The sequence below is a fragment of the Pelobates fuscus genome, chromosome 6, assembly GCF_036172605.1.
Source record: "Pelobates fuscus isolate aPelFus1 chromosome 6, aPelFus1.pri, whole genome shotgun sequence".
NCBI lineage: Eukaryota > Metazoa > Chordata > Amphibia > Anura > Pelobatidae > Pelobates > Pelobates fuscus.
In genome coordinates this window covers 175,015,464-175,042,758 of record NC_086322.1, presented here as the reverse complement: position 1 = coordinate 175,042,758, position 27,295 = coordinate 175,015,464, and positions in this window count along the sequence as shown.

Sequence of the window (27,295 nt, the reverse complement as noted above, 5' to 3'; positions counted from 1 at the left end):
ACAAAAATAAACATTATTTAACAAATGACAATAAGGGCAGAAGAACACCATTTATTTGTAATTTTAATTATCCTAAATTTATATGGAAAATGACAAGGAAATTCTAATTTATCATTTTAAATGATCCAGAATTACATGACATTTTCCTTCTGAACCCCTTTTCAGTCATTTCCTAGGCAACCAAGTCATTTCTGGTTCCGACCCCGACTGCGCACCAAATCCAAACTGCTTCCAAGCTCACGCTTCTTGCCTGTCATCCAGAGCCGCAAGGTATATTTACTCCTCAGGCATCTTTTCTTCGGCCTTGTTTGGCCACAATTATTATTACAGCAGTACCAAACAGACACCTCTTCTCCATTAGACAGTTCTATAAGATTAGGCAGAAAGAGGCTAAGCAAGTTATACGAGCTTCCAAATCACACACACAAGAGAATTTATCACAGTCAGTAAAAAAGGGGACAAAACATTTTTTTAGATTCATAAATGAGAAAAGGAAAGTTTAGCTAGGACTAGTTAGATTAAAAACAAAAGAAGGAAGGTATGTAGAAGAGGATAAAGGTCTAGCTGACTGCCTCAATGAATATTTTTGTTCAGTATTTACAGATGAAAATGAAGGAAAGGGACCTCCGTTAGAAAAACTGACAAATTAGTCAATTGTTACATGTGAGTTTACAGAGGAAGATATTCTATTTCAACTGTCAAAAGTAAAGACAAATAAGTCAATGGGGCCTGATGGAATACACCCAAAGTCATTCTGCCAATGTATTGGTCGCCATTGCCCCCCCCCCTCCCCATTGTTAGCAGTCATTTTATGAATGTATTTGAGGCCTTTTGGCTCCCCACCTGTTGTTAACAGTCATACTGCTAGTAAACTTGTGGCCAATCGGCTCCACCCTGTTAACTGTCATTCTGCCGATATAGTCACAGCCATTGCCTCTTGTTAGCAGTCAATATTATTTGTGGCCATTTGCACTCTCCATCCCCCCTCCCCCCCTGCTGTGAGCAGTCATTCTGCTAGTGAAACTTCTGGCCATGCGGCTCCCCCCTGTTGTTAACTGTCATTCTGCGGATATATTTACAGCCATTGCTCTCCCTTCCTTGTTGTTAGCAGACAGTATTATTTGTGGCCTTTTAACCCCCCCCTGTTGTTTACCTATTATGCGAATGCTCACAGCCATTCGGCCTTTCTTTGGAATGCTGCTATTTGGTCACCCTGTTGCACGTGGCCATTAGGCCAGGTTATTTGGCTAAGATGTACTCCATTGGGGGTGTTTTGGCTCACGCTCCTATACTGTCCAAGCCCGGAGGTTTTTTTTTTACTACAAATGGCCACGTTTGGCCCAGTTACTTTCACGGCCATTTGGCCAACTGGAGTGATATTTACAATTTAACATATGACTGCCTGCTACATTTGATCTCCTTGACCTTCAAGGACATTCATTAAATGGTCTCGAAGGCAGTCTCACCACTAACTGTAAAACTGTTCAACAACTGTTCAGGTAATATGGGTCCTCAACGCACAACATTTGCATAGGCCATTTGGCCCATTCAGCCAACCAAATCTTTGCATAACAGGACATTTGTCCAGGTATTTCATTCTTTTACTTTTTATTGGGGTAATTCATTTAAGTCAATTGCTACAAGTTATTTTGCATGGTATTGTGTTAAGAGACAGCATTTCAAATCAGCCATTCAAGTCAACATCTAACGGAATTCATTATCTATAAACTAAAGTCACAATCCACAATATCAATAAAACAAACTACAATGCTAGATTTATTAAACAAACACTTAATCATATTTGCGTATTAAACTTTACCATCACATGACATAATTATGTGTATGTTTTATTCTTATTCAGCTTGGACAATACAGATATAGGTAAAACTATCATTCATCTATTCTCATAAAAAGCTCGTTGTTTGGTAAGCAGTAGGCCACGTTCGGCCACTCAGATTTTATTGCTATTACGTTTAGCATGGTCAGCAATATATGTGTTGTATTTTTATTAAACCTTAATGATATATAATTAATTATATACAAGTATCATCCTATTTACCCCTGGTCAAATAGATGACTATAGCTTTGTTATAAATTCATCCCAATTCTTTTAGACTCTCTATTTGGTAAGCTATGGCCTACATGGCCGCATGACTTATTTCCACTTGTCTGTGTTCTACTGCTTTGGAACATGCACTGCCATTTTTGATGTATTTGATGGGAGGAGTCCAGGAGGCAGCAATCAGCCAAGGCTAAGTGCCAAAGGGAAAACTAAATTCGTAGTCAAGGTAATTCAGGAGTCAGTTCAGGCGGCACGGGTTCAGAGATGACCAACAGGTATGGGTCAGATTCCAGATAAATCATAAGGCAGGATAGGCACACGGAAGTTGTCACCACAGTAAGCACAGTAGAACTGAGCAACGACGTAGAGGTAGACTGCGATTAAATAGGGGAGAGGTATCCACCTCTCACATTCTATTGGTTAGAAGGTGATTAGTCCTTTAAACCACTTCAGCTGTACTGTACCTTTAAGAGGCTGGCGTACGGGCACGAGCGCACCTAGTAGAGAATCACACGTGGCTTCATTTGGAACCCTCCACGAGTCACTACGTGTAGTTGAGAGCCGTGGCACCGCATCCACGTGTTGCAGGACCGCATGTCGGAGGTACATGAAGCTGAACAAACCAGAGTCCTCGGCGTGCACCGAGAGGAGACCGTTGCAGCCGCGGGCGGAGACGCAGCAGGGGAGTCGCAGGTAAGTGCGGCCATGACAGTACCCCTCTTCTACGATGTCGCCTCTGGATAAGGGTGCTGGATGATTTGAATGTGAAAAGTGAAATATTCTGACAAGATGAGGTGCGTGTACATTTTTTGCAGGTTCCCAGGATCTCTCTTCAGGACCAAAGCCCTTCCAATGGATGAAGTAATCCAAAGTTCCTCTTCATCTCCGTGAATCCATGATTTCTTCTACTTCATATACAGTCTCTCCGTCTATCATGACAGGATCAGGTGGTGGTATGTCTCGAGTAGGTAAAGGGTTCTCTTTGATCAATGAAACGTGGAAAGAAGGATGAATCCTATCGTGACAAACAAGACTTTTTGTTTAGTTTGTTTAGTTTTTTTCTGTTCCTTTAAAATCAAGTTACTGCACAGATTATGTTTGACCACTAGTGGCCTCCCTTGACTCTAGTTCTGAAAACTTACCTTATAATCCTCACCTGCCTGGACTAATTGAGCAACCTATAAAAGACTACACCCAACTCACCACCAGGCCTTTACATTGAAGTTGATGCTCATCCTGAAACACTTCAGATCCGGGCTCCTGTGAACCAACCTGTGCACTTACCTTCTTTGCTTCAATCCTGCTTACTTCGAAAACTGCACAATACCAGCCTGAACTACTCCTCAATCCTGCTTACTTCCAACCCTGCTCAATACCAGCCTGAACTTCGCTTTATCTTATACACCTGATTTCTACCAGCCTGATCCATACAACTTGTCTGCTCCATACCAACATGCAAAACACAAATCTGGACTCTGTCTCACAGTAATATTATATGGTGTTTAGTGATGTACTAGTTCCCGGCGAAATTAGCTTGTTCGCGTTCGCCGCGGCGGGCGGACACATGCGCAGTTCGATCCGCCCCCTATTCGTCATCATTGGGCAAACTTTGACCCTGTGCCTCTCGGTCAGCAGACACATAACAGCCAATCAGCAGCACTCCCTCCCTTCCACACCCTCCAACCTCCCTCCCAGCATCCATTTTCGATTCATTCGGAAGATGCATGCTTAGTGAGAGGAGGGAAAGTTTAGCTGCTGCTGATTACATAGGGAAATTGATAGCTAGGCTAGGGTATTCAGTGTCCACTACAATCCTGAAGGACTCATCTGATCTCTGCTGTAAGGACAGCACCCCAAAAAGCCCTTTTTAGGGCTAGAACATCAGGCTGCTTTTTTTTTTTTTCCCTGTGTGATGTAATTGCAGGTGCCTGCCTGCCAGCCGGTGTGTCAGGCTCACAGCATATACTGTGCCCACTTGCCCAGTGCCACCACTCATATCTGTTTTAACAATCGGTTAAGCTTTACATTTAAAATAAATATTTTTTTTTCACTGTAATAGAAGAGCAGTTGCCTGCCTGCCAGCTTCTGTGTGAGGTTGGATGCCTTGCCCATTTGCACAGTCAGTGCCACCACTCATATCTGTTTTAACAATCGGTTAAGCTTTAGATTTAAAATAAATAATTTTTTTTCACTGTAATAGAAGAGCAGTTAGTTGTCTGCAAGCATCTGGGTGTCAGGCCTACTTCAGCGTGTGCCCTGCACAACCCTGCCAGCGTGCTTTGACAGTTGCCAATCATATATGCTGTCTCTTTAGCGTGCTTTTACAAAGAAAAAAGGTTTCCAGTGTAAGCTAATAGCAGCCAGTCAGTGTCCTTCAAGCGGCTCTGTCAGGCCTTCCTTCAGCGTGTGCCCTGCACAACCCTGCCAGCGTACTTTGACAGTTGCCAATCATATCTGGTGTCTCTATAGCGTGCTTTTACAAAGAAAAAAGGTTTCCAGTGTAAGCTAATAGCAGCCAGTCAGTGTCCTTCAAGCGGCTCTGTCAGGCCTTCCTTCAGCGTGTGCCCTGCACAACACTGCCAGCGTGCTTTGACAGTTGCCAATCATATCTGGTGTCTCTTTAGCGTGCTTTTACAAAGAAAAAAGGTTTCCAGTGTAAGCTAATAGCAGCCAGTCAGTGTCCTTCAAGCGGCTCTGTCAGGCCTTCCTTCAGCGTGTGCCCTGCACAACCCTGCCAGCGTGCTTTGACAGTTGCCAATCATATCTGGTGTCTCTTTAGCGTGCTTTTACAAAGAAAAAAGGTTTCCAGTGTAAGCTAATAGGAGCCAGTCAGTGTCCTTCAAGCGGCTCTGTCAGGCCTTCCTTCAGCGTGTGCCCTGCACAACCCTGCCAGCGTGCTTTGACAGTTGCCAATCATATCTGCTGTCTCTTTAGCGTGCTTTTACAAAGAAAAAAGTTTCCAGTGTAAGCTAATAGCAGCCAGTCAGTGTCCTTCAAGCGGCTCTGTCAGGCCTTCCTTCAGCGTGTGCCCTGCACAACACTGCCAGCGTGCTTTGACAGTTGCCAATCATATCTGGTGTCTCTTTAGCGTGCTTTTACAAAGAAAAAAGGTTTCCAGTGTAAGCTAATAGCAGCCAGTCAGTGTCCTTCAAGCGGCTCTGTCAGGCCTTCCTTCAGCGTGTGCCCTGCACAACACTGCCAGCGTGCTTTGACAGTTGCCAATCATATCTGGTGTCTCTTTAGCGTGCTTTTACAAAGAAAAAAGGTTTCCAGTGTAAGCTAATAGCAGCCAGTCAGTGTCCTTCAAGCGGCTCTGTCAGGCCTTCCATCAGCGTGTGCCCTGCACAACCCTGCCAGCGTGCTTTGACAGTTGCCAATCATATCTGGTGTCTCTTTAGCGTGCTTTTACAAAGAAAAAAGGTTTCCAGTGTAAGCTAATAGCAGCCAGTCAGTGTCCTTCAAGCGGCTCTGTCAGGCCTTCCTTCAGCGTGTGCCCTGCACAACCCTGCCAGCGTGCTTTGACAGTTGCCACTCATATCTGGTGTCTCTATAGCGTGCTTTTAAAACCAAAACTTTGTTTCCACTGTAATAGAAGAGCAGTTGCCTGCCTGCCAGCTTCTGTGTGAGTTTCACAGTGGATACTGTGCCCTCTTGCCCAGTGCCACCACTCATATCTGTTTTTACAATAGCTTAAGCTTTAGATTTAAAATAAATAATTTTTTTCACTGTAATAGAAGAGCAGTTAGTTGTCTGCAAGCGTCTGGGTGTCAGGCCTACTTCAGCGTGTGCTCTGCAGACCTGTGCCAGTGTGCTTTGACAGTTGCCACTCATATCTTGTGTCTCTATAGCGTGCTTTTACAACCAAAATTTGTTTTTCACTGTTATAGATTGAATAGCAGTTACTTGTCTTCAAGCGGGTGTCTCAGGCCTACTTCAGCGTGTGCTCTGCAGCACTGTTCCAGTGCACATTGCCAATCATATCTGGTGTCTCTATAGCGTGCTTTTAAAAACAAAATTTGTTTTTCACTGTTATAGATTGAATAGCAGTTACTTGTCTTCAAGCGGGTGTCTCAGGCCTACTTCAGCGTGTGCTCTGCAGACCTGTGCCAGTGTGCTTTGACAGTTGCCACTCATATCTTGTGTCTCTATAGCGTGCCTTTCTTTTAACCAATTCGTTCCTTCCATATGGTTTCAAAAGATCTCTGGCATCATTACTTTCAACGCAAATAACGTCATCATAGTTAGTCTCCTCATTATTCACCGGGAAGAGAGTGTTTGCACTGACTACCCACAGCATGCTCTTGCCATTGCCTACTCCACCTTCAACGACAGGGTGCAAGTCCCAAGGAGAAGGATCATTCACTTTATTATCTGTCTTTATTTCACAAGTAGTGCCTGGAACATCCTCATGGGTCACAAGATGTAAATCTGGACTAATGTCAACCCCAGGGTCTGGAAAATCTAAAGAGTCCTGTATTGTTATTTGTCGTCACTACCTTCTCGCGTCGGGAAGATTTCTTGCACAGGGCGCCCAAAGGCCTAAGGCTGGCCCTGCGCATGGGTCAGTGGCTCTGCACCAGACTTCCCTCCAATTGATCAAAGTTAAAGGATTTCAAGTGGACGGATTACAATCACAGGGCCTCTAAAGAGTCCTGTATTGTTATTTGTCGTCACTACCTTCCCGCGTCGGGAAGATTTCTTGCACAGGGCGCCCAAAGGCCTAAGGCTGGCCCTGCGCATGGGTCAGTGGCTCTGCACCAGACTTCCCTCCAATTGATCAAAGTTAAAGGATTTCAAGTGGACTGATTACAATCACAGGGCCTCTAAAGAGTCCTGTATTGTTATTTGTCGTCACTACCTTCCCGCGTCGGGAAGATTTCTTGCACAGGGCGCCCAAAGGCCTAAGGCTGGCCCTGCGCATGGGTCAGTGGCTCTGCACCAGACTTCCCTCCAATTGATCAAAGTTAAAGGATTTCAAGTGGACTGATTACAATCACAGGGCCTCTAAAGAGTACTGTATTGTTATTTGTCGTCACTACCTTCCCGCGTCGGGAAGATTTCTTGCACAGGGCGCCCAAAGGCCTAAGGCTGGCCCTGTGCATGGGTCAGTGGCTCTGCACCAGACTTCCCTCCAATTGATCAAAGTTAAAGGATTTCAAGTGGACTGATTACAATCACAGGGCCTCTAAAGAGTCCTGTATTGTTATTTGTCGTCACTACCTTCCCGCGTCGGGAGTGGGTCATTTGCGCCCCTGCTGCCTTCCTTGCATGTGGTAGCTGTTTGTCAGGGATTTGTCAATCCATATCTGCCAAGTGACCCTATGTAGGGGGAACAGTCCCTATTCTGCTCTGTGTCAGTGTGTATCATGGTCTCTGTGGACAAGGAACAGTCTCTATTCTGCTCTGTGTCAGTGTGTATCAGGGGTTTTGAGGACAGGTGTCAATCCATATCTGCCAAGTGACCCTATGTAGGGGGAACAGTCTCTATTCTGCTCTGTGTCAGTGTGTATCAGGGATCATTAGGACAGGTGTCAATCCATATCTGCCAAGTGACCCTATGTAGGAGGAACAGTCTCTATTCTGCTCTGTGTCAGTGTGTATCAGGGATCATTAGGACAGGTGTCAATCCATATCTGCCAAGTGACCCTATGTAGGAGGAACAGTCTCTATTCTGCTCTGTGTCAGTGTGTATCAGGGATCATTAGGACAGGTGTCAATCTATATCTGCCAAGTGACCCTATGTAGGAGGAACAGTCCCTATTCTGCTCTGTGTCAGTGTGTATCAGGGATCATTAGGACAGGTGTCAATCCATATCTGCCAAGTGACCCTATGTAGGAGGAACAGTCCCTATTCTGCTCTGTGTCAGTGTGTATCAGGGATCATTAGGACAGGTGTCAATCCATATCTGCCAAGTGACCCTATGTAGGGGGAACAGTCTCTATTCTGCTCTGTGTCAGTTTGTATCAGGGCTGGGCTTTGAGGACAGGTGTCAATGTTAGGTGATGTCTGCCCTTTATGGATTAAAAGCAGACTCTGCATCAACTGTGCAATTTTCCATGGGAGTTTTGCCATGGATCCCCCTCTGGCATGCCACAGTCCAGGTGTTAGTCCCCATGAAACAACTTTTCCATCACTATTGTGGCCAGAAAGAGTCCCTGTTGTTTTTAAAATTCGCCTGCCCATTGAAGTCAATGGCGATTCGCGCGGTTCGCCGGTTCGCGAACATTTGCGGAAGTTCGCGTTCGCCGTTCGCGAACCGAAAATTCCAGGTTCGCGACAACACTAATGGTGTTATTTTCCTGCTTGATCATACTCCTTCTAATTGGGGGCTGATTAACTACATTTCTCCTTTTCCTGTAATCCTGCAACCTATTTGTTCTGTTTTATTTCAGTCCAGTTCCTGGGGTTCGCGATAGACTCCAAGACTTGTGTTCTACGAATGCCTCTCATGAAAATCAAAGCCATTCGGAAAGTCCGTCGTAGTCCTCCTGTCGGCTTCCATCCAGGCGATCTACCCGGGACCCGTACACTTCCGTGCCATGCAGAGACTGAAAGCTCACTACGTATGCTCCGGACTCTCGTTCGACCAAGAGGTCCCTCTCACTTCCGAAGTATGGACAGAACTCCGTTGGTGGCTTCTCCATATGCAGGCCTGGAACAGGAAAGCCATATTCGGTCCACCGCCAGATTTCATGGTGGAATCGGATGCCAGCCTATTGGGTTGGGGAGCATACTGTGAGGACTCGTCAACAGGAGGACCCTGGCGAAACCGAGGAGACCAGTTTACACATCAACTGCTTGGACCTGATAGCTTGGCTCGTAATATGTCCAATTGCTGGATTCTTCTCCGCATGGACAACATATCCGCAGTCCACTATATCAACCACCTGGGCTGGGCCCCCTCACAGGCTTTATTGGAAGCGACCAGACACCTACGGTTTTTGTCTATTCCGCAATATTACACTGAAAGCACAATACCTTCCAGGAATATCGAATTGCATGGCGGATTGGGACTAACGCCACTCGAGGGACACCAGCGACGGGCGTCTACATGCATCAGTCTTCAACAAACTATTCGAGTGCAGAGGCCCATTGCATCGTGATCTATTCGCAACTCGAACCAACCATCAACTGCCCAGATTCTTCAGCTAGTTTCCGGATCCAGATAGCGAAGCAGTGGATGCGTTCCTCCAGACTTGGCCTCGGATGGGAGTGTACGCTTTTCCCTTATTCGCCATGCTACCGAGAGTTCTTCACCAAGTGCGGTTCCAGGCGATATGTCATGATCTTGCTCAGGTCAGATAGGAGGCTTTGGCCAGAGTTAACAAAAGAGGTTTTATTGGTAGGTTTTGACATAACAGCAGTATAACTTGTAGAATAAATAATAAGGAGAAGGAAAGGGAGAAGTAAACGTTAATATGCCCTATATAGAAAACAAACAAGTGTGCAAATAATAAAGCTAGATACAAGTATAGAAGAATAATAAGAAGAATAAGACCTGTAATATGAACTATAAGTAGACAGGGAAAGAAAATAACACCTGGTTAATAAAAGGTGTTCAGCAATGTCCAGATAGTGGTTATCCAGGCTTGTATAAATCAGGTAGGCAGGATAATTCAGAGTTGTGATTAATCCAGGTTGGAATGAAGCAGGGTTGATATGGTGCAGGGCTGGATGTAAACCAGTTTGGAAGTTAATGCAGGTAAGTCAAAGGTTGTTTCAGGAGACAGGATCTGAAGTCTTTCCAGTATGAACAACAACTTCAATGTAAAGGCCACTTGCTTTGTCGGGTGTGGTCTTTTGTAGGATCTGTTATTAGTTCTAGGCAGGTGAGGACTGAGATAACAAGTGGCTAGGGAGGCCACGAGTGGTGGAGAGCTGGAACTTCTTTTAAAGGAAATAAATAAATGAAGATAAAACATTGTTGTCAGGATACGATCCTGACAGGATCACTCTACTCCTCATCACTCCATTGCGGTGGTGCCAGGCCTGATTTCTGGACCTGTTGGAATTGTCCTCTGGTCACCTTCTAGCAGTGCCATTGTTCCCTCTTCTTGTTGCCGACACTCGGGGAGAACCTCATCCCCTCGTCCTTCAAGACCACCTGGAACACTGGGCTTGAACGATTTCAGGGGATCCTGGTCGGTCAACGGACTATCACAGACAACTAAAGACTTGTGGGACTCATGGGCTACAGGCACTAGACTAAGCTACCTCGCAGCTAGGAACAGATGGTCTAGCTGGTGTATGGAGAGGGATTCCAATCCCTTTACTGTACCTGTTCCCTTAGCGTTACATTTTTTGTCTCACCTGCTTTTTTCAGGCCAGGCTTATTGCTCCATCATGTTTCCCGGTTGGCAATTTCAGCAGCCCATGTACCTGTCCAGGGCCTGCCGGTAGGCCAGGACCCATTGGTTTGTAGACTACTCCAAAGGGATCAGATTATTGCGTCCTCCGGTGCCAAAATACTTGCGTCTCTGGGACTTTGAAGTGGTACTACGCTTTCTCTGCAACTAACTGACAAACTCATTATTGTCGTTAAGTCAACTGTCGGCGAAACTTTCACTTTTACTCTGCTTAGTATCGATCCAACGGGTGGTGGACGTCCGGGCGTTCGACATGGATGACCTCTCATTCACTCCTGAAGGGGCTTCGCACTGAGACCGATTCTTCAATGTTTTTTTACCCATATTTTCCTTCAGATCCTCAACTATGTATGGTTAAGACATTATTACTATGTCGAGTCTACTACCACACTACGTCATTCTCCGATGGGACAGTTGCTCATTTCCTACGTACAACCTCACAAATCAATGTCTACCACTACTTTAGCTAGATGGGTACGATGACTGTTATCTCTAGCCGGCGTCCAGTCATGTATCTGCACACATTCGGTACGTGGTGCAGGTGCGTCACAGGCTTTTTCGTCGGGAGTGTCGTTAACTGATATCATGCACTCCGCCGACTGGTCACAGGAAGATACCTTCAGGGTATTTTATTTTCGTCCGGCTCCTCACGCTTCTTTTGCTCTTCTTCCTTAAGCGTTAAAAATGCAAAATAGGAAGCCTCCTGTCATGTGGTAAAACAGTAGATTATGCTAACATAGTGTACCTATAATCTTACTTTTAGTAATGACAGGAGGCGTATTTCCCCTCCCCCCACCCCCTCCTCTCCGTTTTCTCTGTCTATCTTTGTTTCCCGCCCTTCAGGTTTAATTATTTGGTTTATTTGTGATATAGTATATGATGGTCTTGTGGTTTGGGGGTTATATACCTTTGTATCTCTTTTACATATGGTTAGTTATGTTATGATTATTATTGAATATTGTTTTCTATAATTTAAGTTGTGATATCTGTCATTTATGTTGACACAATGCCATGGCTCTAACACCTTTCACTTCTTTCTGTATTTTCCAAGTTTGATCGTTGCTTCAAGTCCATCAGTTTTATTATTATTATTATTTTATTATTTATATATAGTGATGTACCGAACTGTTCGCTGGCGAATAGTTCCCGGCGAACATAGCGTGTTCGCGTTCGCCACGGCGGGCGAACACATGCGCGGTTCGATCCGCCCCCTATTCGTCATCATTGAGGAAACTTTGACCCTGTGCCTCACGGTCAGCATACACATTCCAGCAAATTAGCAGCAGACCCTCCCTTCTAGACCCTCCCACCTCCTGTACAGCATCCATTTTAGATTCATTCTGAAGCTGCATTCTTAGATAGAGGAGGGAAAGTGTAGCTGCTGCTCATTAGATAGGGAAATTGATAGCTAGGCTAGGATATTCAGTGTCCACTACAGTCCTGAAGGACTCATCTGATCTCTGCTGTAAGAACAGCACCCCAAAAAGCCCTTTTTAGGGCTAGAACATCAGTCTGCTTTTTTCCCTGTGTAATCTAATTGCAGTTGACTGCCTGCCAGCTTCTGTATCAGGCTCACAGTGGATACTGTGTCCACTTGCCCAGTGCCACCACTCATATCTGGTGTCACAATAGCTTAAGCTTGACATTTAAAAACAAAATTTGTTTTTCACTGTAATAGATTGAATAGCAGTTAGTTGTCTGCCAGCTTCTGTGTCAGGCTCACAGTGGATACTGTGCCCACTTGCCCAGTGCCACCACTCATATCTGGTGTCACAATAGCTTAAGCTTGACATTTAAAAAACAAACAAACAATTTTTCACTGTAATAGATTGAATAGCAGTTAGTTGTCTGCCAGCTTCTGTGTCAGGCTCACAGTGGATACTGTGCCCACTTGCCCAGTGCCACCACTCATATCTGGTGTCAAAATAGCTTAAGCTTGACATTTAAAACTATTTTTCTTTTCACTGTAATAGATTGAATAGCAGTTAGTTGTCTGCCAGCTTCTGTGTCAGGCTCACAGTGGATACTGTGCCCACTTGCCAAGTGCCACCACTCATATCTGGTGTCACAATAGCTTAAGCTTGACATTTAAAACTATTTTTCTTTTCACTGTAATAGATTGAATAGCAGTTAGTTGTCTGCCAGCTTCTGTGTCAGGCTCACAGTGGATACTGTGCCCACTTGCCCAGTGCCATCACTCATATCTGGTGTCACAATAGCTTAAGCTTGACATTTAAGAAGAAAAAAATGTTTTTCACTGTAATAGATTGAATAGCAGTTAGTTGTCTGCCAACTTCTGTGTCAGGCTCACAGTGGATACTGTGCCCACTTGCCCAGTGCCACCACTCATATCTGGTGTCACAATAGCTTAAGCTTGACATTTAAAAATAAAATTATTTTTTTCACTGTAATAGATTGAATAGCAGTTAGTTGTCTGCAAGCGTCTGGGTGTCAGGCCTTCAGCATGTACTCTGCCAACCTCTGCCAGTGTACTTAGCCACTCATATCTGGTCCCACAATAGCATGCCTTTAAAAAGAAAAAACGTTTTTCACTGTAAGCTAATAGCAGTTAGTCGTCTGCAAGCGTCTGGGTGTCAGGCCTTCAGCGTGTACTCTGCCAACCTCTGCAAGTGCACTTTGCCACTCATATCTGGTGTGACTATAGCGTGCCTTTAAAAAGAACAAAAAGTTTTTCACTGTAAGCTAATAGCAGTCAGTGTCCTTCAAGCTTGTGTGTCAGGCCTTCAGCGTGTACTGTGCCAACCTCTGCCAGTCCAGTTTGCCACTCATATCTGGTGTGACAATAGCGTGCCTTTAAAAAGAAAAAAAAGTTTTTCACTGTAAGCTAATAGCTGTCAGTGTCCTTCAAGCTGGTGGGTCAGGCCTTCAGCGTGTACTCTGCCAACCTCTGCCAGTCCACTTTGCCACTCATATCAGGTGTGACAATAGCGTGCTTTTAAAAAGAAAAAAAGTTTTTCCACTGTAATAGATTGAATAGCAGTTAGTTGTCTGCCAGCTTCTGTGTCAGGCTCACATTGGATACTGTGCCCACTTGCCCAGTGCCACCACTCATATCTGGTGTCACAATAGCTTAAGCTTGACATTTAAAAATACATTTTTTTCACTGTAATAGATTGAATAGCAGTTAGTTGTCTGCCAGCTTCTGTGTCAGGCTCACAGGGGATACTGTGCCCACTTGCCCAGTGCCACCACTCATATCTGGTGTCACAATAGCTTAAGCTTGACATTTAAAAATACATTTTTTTCACTGTAATAGATTGAATAGCAGTTAGTTGTCTGCCAGCTTCTGTGTCAGGCTCACAGTGGATACTGTGCCCACTTGCCCAGTGCCACCACTCATTTCTGGTGTCACAATAGCTTAAGCTTGACATTTAAAAACAAAAAACTTTTTTCACTGTTATAGATTGAATAGCAGTTACTTGTCTTCAAGCGGGTGTGTCAGGCCAACAGCGTGTACTCTGCCAACCTCTGCCAGTGCACATTGCCACTTATATCTGGTGTCACAATAGCGTGCATTTTAAAACAAAAAACTTTTTTCACTGTTATAGATTAAATAGCAGTTAGTTGTCTTCAAGCGGGTGTGTCAGGCCTACAGCATGTACTCTGTCAACCTCTGCCACTGCACAGTGCCACTCATATCTGGTCTCACAGTAGCTTGCACGCATAGTACCACTAATCCAAAAAAAAATGACAGGCAGAGGCAGGCCACCCCGCAGGGGCCATCGTGGTTGTGGTGCTGTGATTCCCTTTGGCCCTAGAATAATGCCCAGTTTTCAGAGGCCACGTACCCTGAACTTGAAAAGTTCTGAGGACATAGTTGACTGGCTAACACAGGACACCCAATCTTCTACAGCTTCCACTCGGAACCTTGACGCACCATCCTCCTCCAGCTTAGCTTCGGGCACCTCTCAAGATACCACTCACCCGCCTGCCGCCACCAACACTAGCACCACAGCCGCTTCACTTGGTATGTCAGAGGAGTTATTCACACATCCGTTTGAAGAAATGAGTGATGCGCAACCATTATTGCCAGAGGATGTAGATAACAGAGATATGTCTCAGGCAGGCAGCATTACACACATGGACGTACGGTGTGATGATGATGATGTTGTACCCGCTGCTGCTTCCTTTGCTGAGTTGTCAGATACAAGTGAAGCGGTGGCACAGTCAGACAGCATGCATCGGCACCCGGGGTCAGCCCGACAGCATTCCAATCAACGCATGCTGTGTCCACCACCAGAATGCTGTCATCGCAGAGCTCAGCAGTGTGGCATTTGTTTTGTGTGTCTGCCTCTGACAACAGCGATGCCATTTGCAACCTGTGCCAAAATAAACTGAGTCGTGGGAAGTCCAACACCCACCTAGGTACAACTGCTTTGCGTAGGCACACGATCGCACATCACAAACGCCTATGGGATCAACACATGAGTACAAGCAGCACACAAACTCAAAGCCGCCATCCTCCTCCTGGTCCAGCATCTTCAGCCACGTCAACCACTGCTGTCCTCCTTGCCCCCTCTCAACCATCCGCCACTCCGTCTCTCGCCTTGAGCAGTTCCTGCTCATCTGCCCACAGTCAGGTGTCTGTCAAGGACATGTTTGAGCGTAAGAAGCCAATGTCAGAAAGTCACCCCCTTGCCCAGCGTCTGACAGCTGGCTTGTCCGAACTATTAGCCCACCAGTTTTTACCATACAAGGTGGTGGAGTCTGAGGCGTTCAAAAAATTTGTAGCTATTGGGACACCGCAGTGGAAGGTACCCGGACAAAATTTCTTTTCACAAAAGGCAATCCCCAACCTGTACTCGATTGTGCAAAAGGAAGTAATGGCATGTCTGGCACACAGTGTTGGGGCAAGGGTCCATCTGACCACTGATACCTGGTCTGCAAAGCATGGTCAGGGCAGGTATATCACCTACACTGCGCATTGGGTAAGCCTGCTGAAGGCTGCCAAGCATGGAATGCGTGGCTCTGCAGATGAGTTGGTGACATCGCCACGACTTGCAGGCAGGCCTGCTGCCACCTCCTCTACTCCTCCTACTCCATCCTCTTCCATAACCTCCTCGGCTGAGTCCTCTTCTGCTGCTGCGTCTTGCTCCACATCAACGGCACCCCCCCCCAGCTCCCCAGGTACTATTTCACATCCCGGATACGGCAGTGTCACGCCGTCTTGGGTTTGACTTGCTTGAAAGCAGAGAGTCACACTGGACAAGCACTCCTGTCCGCCCTGAACGCACAGGTGGAAAAGTGGCTGACTCCGCAGCAACTGGATATCGGCAAAGTGGTTTGTGACAACGGAAAAAATTTGTTGGCGGCATTGAAGTTGGGCAAGTTGACACATGTGCCGTGCATGGCACATGTGTGTAATCTGATCGTACAAGCTTTGTGCATAAGTACACAGGCTTACAGGACGTCCTGAAGCAGGCCAGGAATGTGTGTGGCCATTTCAGGCGTTCCTACACGGCCATGGCGCACTTTGCAGATATTCAGCGGCGAAACAACATGCCAGTGAGGCGCTTGATTTGCGACAGCCCGACACGTTGGAATTCAACACTCCTAATGTTTGACTGCCTGCTCCAACAAGAAAAAGACGTTAATGAATATTTGTATGACCAGGGTTCTAGGACAGCCTCTGGGGAGCTGGGATTTTGTTTTGCCACGTTACTGGACGCTCATGCGCAATGCCTGTAGGCTCATGCGTCCTTTTGAGGAGGTGACAAACCTAGTAAGTCGCACCGAAGGCACCATCAGTGACATCATACCATTTGTTTTCTTCCTAGAGCGTGCCCTGCGAAGAGTGCTGGATCAGGCCGTAGATGAGCGTGAAGAGGAAGAGTTGTGGTCACCATCACCACCAGAAACAGCCTTATCAGCATCGCTTGCTGGACCTGCGGCAACGCTGGAAGAGGATTGTGAGGAAGAGGAGTCAGAGGAGGAATGTGTCATGGAGTAACACTTCTGGGTTCTGCACTCAGCTGTGAGGAGCCGGACCCCACCCCCTCTGACACAGCTCTGACAGTATTTAGGTAGACTGGGCCAGAGGGAGGGTGCTTGGTGATTGATTGTTTGAGCTAATGTGTGAGCTGCCTCTGTGGGCTCCACAGGCTCAGCTACTGGGAACTGCTTCCACCAGACTTACCTCTCCACAAGCTCAGACAAGCCCTTCCAGCCTTTGAGCAAATGCAAGGGTTGCTGCATGCCATAAAGGATTCCTGGAGAACGGATACTTTGCTACTTTACAAGTGGACCATATGTCTGGACTATTGGAGGACTACCCATATAAACCTTAAGTATATCTTTCAGCTATTTGTCTACACTATCATTTATTAATGAACTATTGCTTGCTTACTCAAATCTTTATTGCTATGAAGGACAACTCCCATCATGCTTAACATGAAGGACAACTCCCATCATGCTTATTCACTATGCACTGTTTCTTGCTTTGCAATTACATTCAGTGCTTCAAGTTACTAATCTCATGAAGGACAACTCCCATCATGCTTATTCACTATGCACTGTTTCTTGCTTTGCAATTCCATTCAGTGCTTCAAGTTACTAATCTCATGAAGGACAACTCCCATCATGCTTATTCACTATGAACTGTTTCTTGCTTTGCAATTACATTCAGTGCTTCAAGTTACTAACCTCATGAAGGACAACTCCCATCATGCTTATTCACTATGAACTGTTCTTGCTTTGCAATTATTCTCAGCTACTTGATTATTGTTCCCATTGAAGATTATTCGCATGAACTAATGTTACTTAATGCATCTCTGAAGAAATACTTAATACTGAACTTTGTGTTGTTGATTATTTGCAATTCTTATTATTGGTTTATTGCCTAAATGCAATTCATTTAAGTTTAACACTTATTAAAACTTCGGTTGAATCAAGTTACCAGTGATTCTCGCTTTTCTTAAAGCTACAGTATTGATACTTAAGGATTCACCATTTCTTCACTATTGTAATTAGGGAGTTTACAAGCTGCAGTTGAGTTCCAACCCAAATCACCCCTAGTAGCGTAACAGAATGTGGCTTTGACGAGGAGGAGGAAGACCAACCACAACAGGCATCCCAGGGTGCTCGTTGTCACCTATCTGGTACCCGTGGTGTTGTACGTGGCTGGGGGGAAGAACATACCTTCATTTACATCACTGAGGAGGAGGAACGGGAAATGAGTAGCTCGGCATCCAACCTTGTGCAAATGGGGTCTTTCATGCTGTTTTGCCTGTTGAGGGACCCTCGTATAAAAAGGCTGAAGGAGAATGACCTGTACTGGGTGTCCACGCTACTAGACCCCCGGTATAAGCAGAAAGTGGCGGAAATGTTACCGAATTACAACAAGTCAGAAAGGATGCAGCATTTGCAAAATAAATTAAAAAGTATGCTTTACACAGCGTGATATCACAGCACAACGGGAATCTAACAGGGGAAAAGGTGAAAGTCATCCTCCTCCTCCCACGACCATGCCGGCAAGGACAGGACGCTTTAAAGACGTGTTGTTGATGGAGGACATGCAGAGATTTTTAAGTCCTACGCATCGCCACAGCCCTTCGGGATCCACCCTCAGAGAACGACTCGACCGCCAGGTAGCAGACTTCCTCGCCTTAACTGCAGATATCGACACTCTGAGGAGCGATGAACCGCTTGACCTGTGGCCTGAGCTATCCCAATTTGCGATAGAACTTCTGGCCTGCCCCGCTTCAAGTGTCCTCTCAGAAAGGACCTTCCGTGCAGCAGGAGGTATTGTCACTGAGAAGAGAAGTCGCCTAGGTCCAAAAAGTCTAGATTACCTCACCTTTATTAAGATGAATGAGGGATGGATCCCAAAGGGACTGACAGTGGGCAATACATTCGACTAAAAAAGACCTGATGAGATGAGCTACCTTGGGCTAAAAATGGTCCACACGCTGCTTTATTTTAGCTCTGAATGCCGGTTGACTTGCGTGACTTAAGCGCCACCAACTAGGGTTGAAGCCGCAATGTTTTAGGGCACTTTCTGCCTGGGAAACAAACATCAATTTTTATGGCCGCTTTTTTTTTTTATGGCAGCGGCTGCAACAATACCTAATTTTTCAGGCATGTGTACATGCCTAATTTTTCGGCCCTCTGGTGCTGCACTGTGGCTTCAAAAACCAAACCAAAAAAAGGCACATAACAGGGATTAAACTGATAGGAATAGTACTACTTAACACACCACTCCAATCTGGTGGCACATTAGATTGCACGCGCAGTGCCCCAAATTTGAAGTAGGAGGACCGACCAAGAATCTTTTTCCATCTCCCGGTTCCTAAAATCGATGCCATATACATGTCCCCTGATAGGGCGCCAGCTCGTTATTCTCTTTTTCACTTCACTAGGGACACTTCACTGCACTATGGGCACTTAGACCCACTCTTTGTCTTACACACTGTTATTCCTAGCCAGCATCTGTGATGGGAAATCAGGCAGTCATCTAAACGTTTAGATTGAGCTTTAGCTTAGAACACCCTTGATGGTGTTTAAGGAGATTGAGGCTAGTATAGAGGATTCTTCTTAGACCTCTCTGGGTCTTTATAGCCCTTCTACCTATCCAGCATTTCTGGAAACTAGCTAAGAGAAAGGGTGGCTTTGTGTCTGTGATACATTTAACTTTATATCACCTTATTGACACTTTTTCACTCCGGTCACCATAATCTCTGCCTATACCCATCTATTTAGATGGGATTTCCTTGCCCCTGCCAATATTATATTACCATTATTACACAATAAAGTCTCTGAGGACAGGTGTCAATCAATATCTGCCAAGTGACCCTATGTAGGGGGAACAGTCCCTATTCTGCTCTGTCAGTGTGTATCAGGGATCATTAGGATAGGTGTCAATCCATATCTGCCAAGTGACCCTATGTAGGGGGAACAGTCTCTATTCTGCTCTGTGTCAGTGTGTATCATGGTCTCTGAGGACAGGTGTCAATCCATATCTGCCAAGTGACCCTATGTAGGGGGAACAGTCCCTATTCTGCTCTGTGTCAGTGTGTATCAGGGTCTCTGAGGACAGGTGTCAATCCATATCTGCCAAGTGACCCTATGTAGGGGGAACAGTCCCTATTCTGCTCTGTGTCAGTGTGTATCATGGTCTCTGAGGACAGGTGTCAATCAATATCTGCCAAGTGACCCTATGTAGGGGGAACAGTCTCTATTCTGCTCTGTGTCAGTGTGTATCATGGTCTCTGAGGACAGGTGTCAATCCATATCCAAGTGACCCTATGTAGGGGGAACAGTCTCTATTCTGCTCTGTGTCAGTGTGTATCAGGGATCCTTAGGATAGTTGTCAATCCATATCTGCCAAGTGACCCTATGTAGGGGGAACAGTCTCTATTCTGCTCTGTGTCAGTGTGTATCATGCTCTCTGAGGACCGGTGTCAATCAATATCTGCCAAGTGACCCTATGTAGGGGGAACAGTCTCTATTATGCTCTGTGTCCGTGTGTATCATGGTCTCTGAGGACAGGTGTCAATCCATATCTGCCAAGTGACCCTATGTAGGAGGAACAGTCTCTATTCTGCTCTGTGTCAGTGTGTATCAGGGTCTCTGAGGACAGGTGTCAATCCATATGTCAAGGTGTCAATCCATATGTCAAGGTGTCAATATGTCATATGTCAGGTGTCAATCCATATCCATTGTGATTTAGGAATGTTAGGTGATTTCTGCTCTTTATGGATTAAAACCAGACTCTGCATCAACTGTGTAATTTGCCATGGATCCCCCTCCGGCATGCCACAGTCCAGGTGTTAGTCCCCTTGAAACAACTTTTCCATCACTTTTGTGGCCAGAAAGAGTCCCTGTGGGTTTTAAAATTTGCCTGCCCATTGAAGTCAATGGCGGTTTGCCCGGTTCGCGAACGTTTGTGGAAGTTCCTGTTCGCCGTTCGCGAACCGAAAATTTCGTGTTCGCGACATCACTATTTATATAGTGCCATCAGACTCCGTAGCGCTGTACAATGGCAGTTCAGATGGTTCGGAGTTCTTGTTATGGATTTTATGGTTCATCTATCTGTCTCACATCAAAGAAAGAGGAGGAATGTGGGCTTATTTTTTTTCTTAGTTTTGATTGGTTTATCTTTATATAAATACTTGCTGCTGCAGTTTTAAGTAAGGAAAGTACAGACACTCCTCAGTTACCGACCAGGTTCTTTTCCAACGACCCAGTTATAGAACGAATTGGTCGGTGTGAAGAAATCACCAAGTTATTTAGTTTATTTCAAGTAATCTCATTCGGCAGCTGTAACTACCAAACACCGACCATCCCCCTGGCTCATTAACTTCATAGAGAACAGTCATTTAAGCTTTCTCCCTGTGTGGCCGCCATTCGTATAGTCGAACGCAATGTGGTTGAGAAAACCACGGCCATCTTGTTTGCACGAAAGGAGGCAGCGGGACTTGGTCGTCAAGTGTCTGGAACTAAAATCGAACACTCGACTTCACGAACACCGGTCCCACTGTACGAACGCCTGCTTCCTTTTGACAAACAGCTGGGAGAGCGCTGTTCAGTAGTTTTGTTCCCACGAACGAGGGGAACAATCGCTACTATGAGCCAGTGGGAGCCGTTCGTGCATTTATTAGTTTTTTAGACTTTACGAACTAGACCGGCAAAACCACCAAAACTTGTGGAACTGTTTTGGGCAGGAGCCTCGTGTGCGGCCAGTCACCTAAGACTTCCATGGAATTCGAAAACCCCTGAACTGATCTTGGTGATTTTTGGATATGTTGGTCACCCAGATCAGGGCTTTCAGGGGATATGACTATTGTAGGAATATTGTATGTTTTAGGGTACATTTAAAGTTCTGGGGAAATTGTAATTTTTCTGCCTGGAGATAATTAAGTTATTACTTTATCAGACTCAATTATCTCCAGGTATAGAGGAGGGGATGTTTGGATGTTTGTACTGGGAGTGTCACAGTTTTCCCCTGTATTAAATATTGGCTGTAGGATTTATGTTCCTGTGCCCCACAAGGTCCACATGGGAGGTCCCCTTGCATGGGGACTTGCATAAAAGCCAGTGTGGCACCATTAAAATGTAGTTCTGTTACACCCTTCATCTAGACTTCGGCTGATGTTTGGGTACCTGTCTGCTTTACTGGGAGAATCTACTTGGGAAGCTTTAATTTCGTATGGAGAATCGATTGCTTTATTTCCCGAACGGCGGGTTATAATCACTCATACTCTGGCCGTTCAGGAGGAAACTGACAAACGTGTATAGGAGATACCAGCATTCTTTACAGTCCGTAAGTGAGGAATTAAGGGATTCCCTGCTCTGCTGCGTTCTTCTATGTTCGGGAAAATTTCCCTGAACAAAGACGAACGCAAAAGAGCAGGGAATCCCTCTAATCTATGTTCGGGGAAATTTCCCTGAAGATAGATTAAGGGATTCCCCACTCTGGTGTGCATGTCTGTGTTCGGGGACATTTCCCCGAACATAGACAAATGCACAAGAGCAGGGAATCCCTCTAATCTATGCTTGGGGAAATTTCCCTGAACATAGATTAGAGGGATCCCCTGCTCTGTTGCATTCGTCTATGTTCGGGGAAATATCCCCGAACATAGAAGAATGCTGCAGAGCAGGGAACCCCTCTGATTCCCATTATTTCTCTCACTTACCACCGCGAGAGAGCTGGTCATAAGTACGAGCTGTCGTAAACCTGGTAGGTCTCAAACATAGACCACCTGTAATGCAAAATACTCACCTCCTATCTTTACTAAAATTAAGATTAAAGTTACATTACGTTCGCATAATCTACAATTATTACAGATGACTTAAAGGTAGGCAGACAATGTAATAGAGCAGCAAGAAATGCTAGAAGAATGCTTGGTTGTATAACAGTAGAAAGATGGAAGTGCTCATGTCATTTTACAGAGCACTGATGAGACCTCACTTGGAGTATTGTACGCAGTACTAGAGACCATATTTCCAGAAGGATATTAATACTTTGGAAGAGAGTTCAGAGAAGGGATACAAAACTGGCTCATGGATTGTAGGGCAAAAATGTTAAATGATCTTATAGATTGGAGAAAAGACGAGACGGGGGGATATGATAGATATATTTAAATACATAAAGAAAAGGAAGAGAGTATATTTAAAAGAAGGGAATTTACCATAACAAGAGGGCATAATCCTAAATTAGAGAGGCAAAGGTTTCAAAATAATATCAGGAAGTATTACTTTACTGAGAAGGTAGTGGATGCATGGAATAGCATTCCAGATGAAGTGATACATGTCAACACAGTGAGGGAGTTTAAGCATGTATGGGATAAGGCCAGAGACTAATGAAAGTATTTAAAAAATTGGGCAGACTAGGTGGACCGAATGGTTCTTTTTTTTTTAAACATTCTTTATTTGTTGTTTTTCAACAAGGAAAATCAGTAGGGTAAAGAAAAGAAATAGGGTAGGGTAGGCACGACAAGTTTGATACAGTTGAGCAGTATTTTTCACACACTTATCTTGTTGTCCTAGGGCTTTTGTGAGGAAGCCGTTTTTACGTGGTGTGTTTATTTGGCTTGGTGTCTGCTGTGCGGTAGGATGAGGTTCAGGGACCTCGCTTTTGGTCTCTCACATTTCTGTATGGTTCGTCTGTTCAAGCTTGTATTAGTGCCTACGGTGGCTGTTTGCGGTTTGTTGTGTTTCTCAGTTGTGGTTAGTTTTGGTTTAGTTGCTGCATAGTGATGGGTTCATATGGGTGTGGGTGATCGATTGGGGGGGATTGAAAACCTATGTACAAGGGTTTGTGTACCATGGCGGGGTTCGGTTGGACCGAATGGTTCTTATCTGCCATCACATTCTATTTTTCTATATCTATCACCCTTTCAATGTTAGTGATACTTGCAGTAGGTAAGAAAATAATTACCCACACCAGTCTTATACTAGGATCAATAATACAGACTATCTTCCATTCCCACAGAGGCAAAGCAAAGGTAATATCAGGCAATCCCTGACTGCTGGTCTGTTTCCCTCAATAACAAACGTCAAAGTGTCTAAAACAGTGGTTCCCAAACTGTGTGCCAGGGCACACAGGGGCCCCTTTAAAATGTTTCCCTGGTGCCATGATAGCACTGGGAAACATTTTTGCTGAATAGGGACCCTGTCAGGTGCCCTGTGACCTGGCCTCTGTAGTGTCAGTAGGCTGGAGGAAGTGACAGCCTGTCACTTCCGCCCGGCTTTGTGCAGAGAGACCGTGCGGTAGGCAAAAGAGGCAGCAGAGGCACCATGAGGGGAGGGGAGAGGAGGAGGAGCATGAAGAGTTGCTCCAGACCCCTCACTCACACCAGTCAGCAGCAGGAATAGAACTACAAGCAAGCCACCCTCATGGACACAAGAGGTACGCTAACAGGAGGGTGGCTGTAGATATAAGAAATGATCACATATGTGTGCTTATGTGTATGTTGGATTGTGTGTGTCTGCATCATCGTGTGTATCTGTGTGTGTGTGCATCTGTGTTTGTGTATATATAGTCTGTGTGTATATGTCAGTGTGTGTGTGTATAAATGTAAGAGTATGTATCTATGTGTCAGGGTGTGTGTGCACACATCTGTATGTCAGGATGTACATCTGTGTATATGTATGTGTATCTAGTGTCACTGTGTGCATCTGTGTCATGGTGTTTGCATGTGTCAGTGTGCATGTATCTGTGTCAGGGTGTGCATTTGTGTGTATGTGTATATGTTGGTATGTGTACGTGTCGGTGTCCATATGAATTTGTGTGTATATGTCAGTGTATTTATATGTTTCTGTGTGTTGATGTTTATGTATATATGTGGTAGTGTATGTGCATACATCCAAGCAATCAAACATCAACACAACATACAAACACACTCTTGCAATATAACACAAATATTACATACTAACACACCCCTGTCATCATACTTCAAAATGATATACAAACACACCCCTTCACTTAAACACCAATACTACACACAAATGTACATCTGCATTTAAAAGCCAACATTACATCCAAACACACCTTCAATCAAACGCAAACATTACATACAAACACAGTCCTGTATTAAAACACAAAAATTATATACAAGCACCTATTCAACCAAACACCAATGATATACATTACTACTATAGTGCCAGTATATGCCGCAGCACTGAACAGATATACAACTTGGAACTTGACTTGGGGCGCCTTGATCCTAAAAAGTTTGTGAACCACTGGCCAATAAGTATTCTTCTTGGAAATATATTGCTCCTTTTTTCCCTTCTGTACTTCACTTCAATTAATCTGTGACTGGAATGAACATTTATTGACTGTCCTATAACCATCAATATTTTTTTTTCCCACTTGATTGGACAGGCCATGCAGTCCAAATTAGGGATCGACCGATATTGATTTTTTAGAGCCGATACCGATACCGATATTCTGTGAACTTTCAGGCCGATAGCCGATATAATTTGCCGATATTCTGTACATTTACCATTTTGGAAAATAAAAACTATTTCTAAAGGTAAATGCACAAAATATACATGCCACGTGTAGTGGATGCAGTGTGTTTAGACAGGGGAGCTGTGTATGTTTGTGTAGTGTGTGTGTGTGTGTAGGGGATGCAGTGTTTGTTTAGTGTGTGTGTGTAGTGGATGCAGTGTGTGTTTGTGTTGTGGATGCAGTGTGTGTTTGTGTTGTGGATGCAGTGTGTGTTTGTGTAGTGGATGCAGTGTGTATTTGTCTAGTGTGTTTGTGTAGTGTGTGGGTAGTGTGCGTAAAGTGAATGCAGTGTGTGTGTAAAGTGAATGCTGTATATACTAAATGCAAAGTGTGTGTTTGTGTAGTGTGTGTGTATATAAGGAATGCAGACTGTGTGTATTTGTGTAGTGTGTGTATAGTGAATGTAGTGTGTTATATAATGCAGAGTGTGTGTGTTTGTATAGTGTGTGTGTAGTGTGCATTATATAAACACACTACACAAACACACACTGAATTATATAAACACACTACACAAACACACACTGAATTATATAAACACACTACACAAACACACTGTGTATATAATGCAGTGTTTATATAATGTAGTGTTTATATAATGCAGTGTGTTTGTATAGTGTGTGTGTATAATGCAGTGTGTTTGTATAGTGTGTGTGTGTATATATAATGCAGTGTGTGTTTGTATAGTGTGTGTCTATACAAACACACTGCATTATATACACACACACACTGCATTATATACACACACACACACTGCATTATTATACACACACACACACACTATACAAACACACACTGCATTATATACACACACACACACTATACAAACACACACTGCATTATTATACACACACACACACTATACAAACACACACTGCATTATTATACACACACACACACACACACTGCATTATATACACACACACTATTCAAACACACTGAATTATATACACAGTGTGTTTGTGTAGTGTATGTGTATAATAATAGAGTGTATGTGTGTGAGGGGGCATTATTTTTATTTTTTTATATTAAATTAATATTTTTTTTATATGTTTAATTACTATTATTATTTTTTTTGTTGTCCCCCCCCCTGTTTTTTGCCTTGCCAGGGAGGGGGTCCAGTCAGTGGCATTGGCTTAGGCTGCTGTGTGGGGGGGGGAGAGGAGGGGCGGGCAGCAAGCGTTTACTCACCTCCCAGCAGCTCCTCCAGCTCCCCAGTGTAAATCTCGCGAGACCCGCGGCCGTCAGAGCTGGCCGCGGGTCTCGCGAGATTTACACTGGGGAGCTGGAGGAGCTGCTGGGAGGTGAGAAAAACGCTTGCTGCCCGCCCCCCCAGGACCGCCGGGCTTGTAATGAGCCTGGCGGTCCTGGGAGGTATTATCGGCAATATCGGTAAAACCGATAATCGGTCGATCCCTAGTCCAAATCAAAGGGTTGACCACTTGTCATAGAAACATAGAAACATAGAATGTGACGGCAGATAAGAACCATTCAGCCCATCTAGTCTGCCCAATTTTCGAAATACTTTATTAGTCCCTGGCCTTATCTTATAGTTAGGATAGCCTTATGCCTATCCCACGCATGCTTAAACTCCTTTACTGTGTTAACCTCTACCACTTCAGCTGGAAGGCTATTCCATGCATCCACTACCCTCTCAGTAAAGTAATACTTCCTGATATTATTTTTAAACCTTTGTCCCTCTAATTTAAGACTATGTCCTCTTGTTGTGGTAGCTTTTATTCTTTTAAATATAGTCTCCTCCTTTACTGTGTTGATTCCCTTTATGTATTTAAATGTTTCTATCATATCCCCCCTGTCTCGTCTTTCCTCCAAGCTATACATGTTAAAGGAAAAATCCAGTGACAGGAAAACGATCAATTTTCCTGGCACTGGAAGGTCCCTCTCCCTCCCACCCACCAATCCCCAATTACTGATGGGGTGAAAACCCTTTCAGTCACTTACCTGAGGCAGTGGCGATGTCCCTCGCCGCTGTCTCCTCCTCCGCGCCGCTCCTCCTCTGTATTGCGTCGGCCGGTGGGCGAGACTGATCCCGCCCACCGGCCGAGGAGAACTAATGCGCATGCGCGGCAATGCCGCACATGCGCATTAGCGCTCCCCATAGGAAAGCATTGAAAAATAATTTCAATGCTTTCCTATGGGGAAATGAGCGACGCTGGAGGTCCTCACACAGCGTGAGGACGTCCAGCGACGCTCTAGCACAGGTTTCCTGTGCTATAGAGCAGGAAGTGACCTCTAGTGGCTGTCTAGTAGAGACTGGAGTTAACCCTGCATGGTAATTATTGCAGTTTATAAAAAACTGCAATAATTACACTTGCAGGGTTAGGAGTAGTGGGACTTGGCACCCAGACCACCCCAATGGGCAGAAGTGGTCT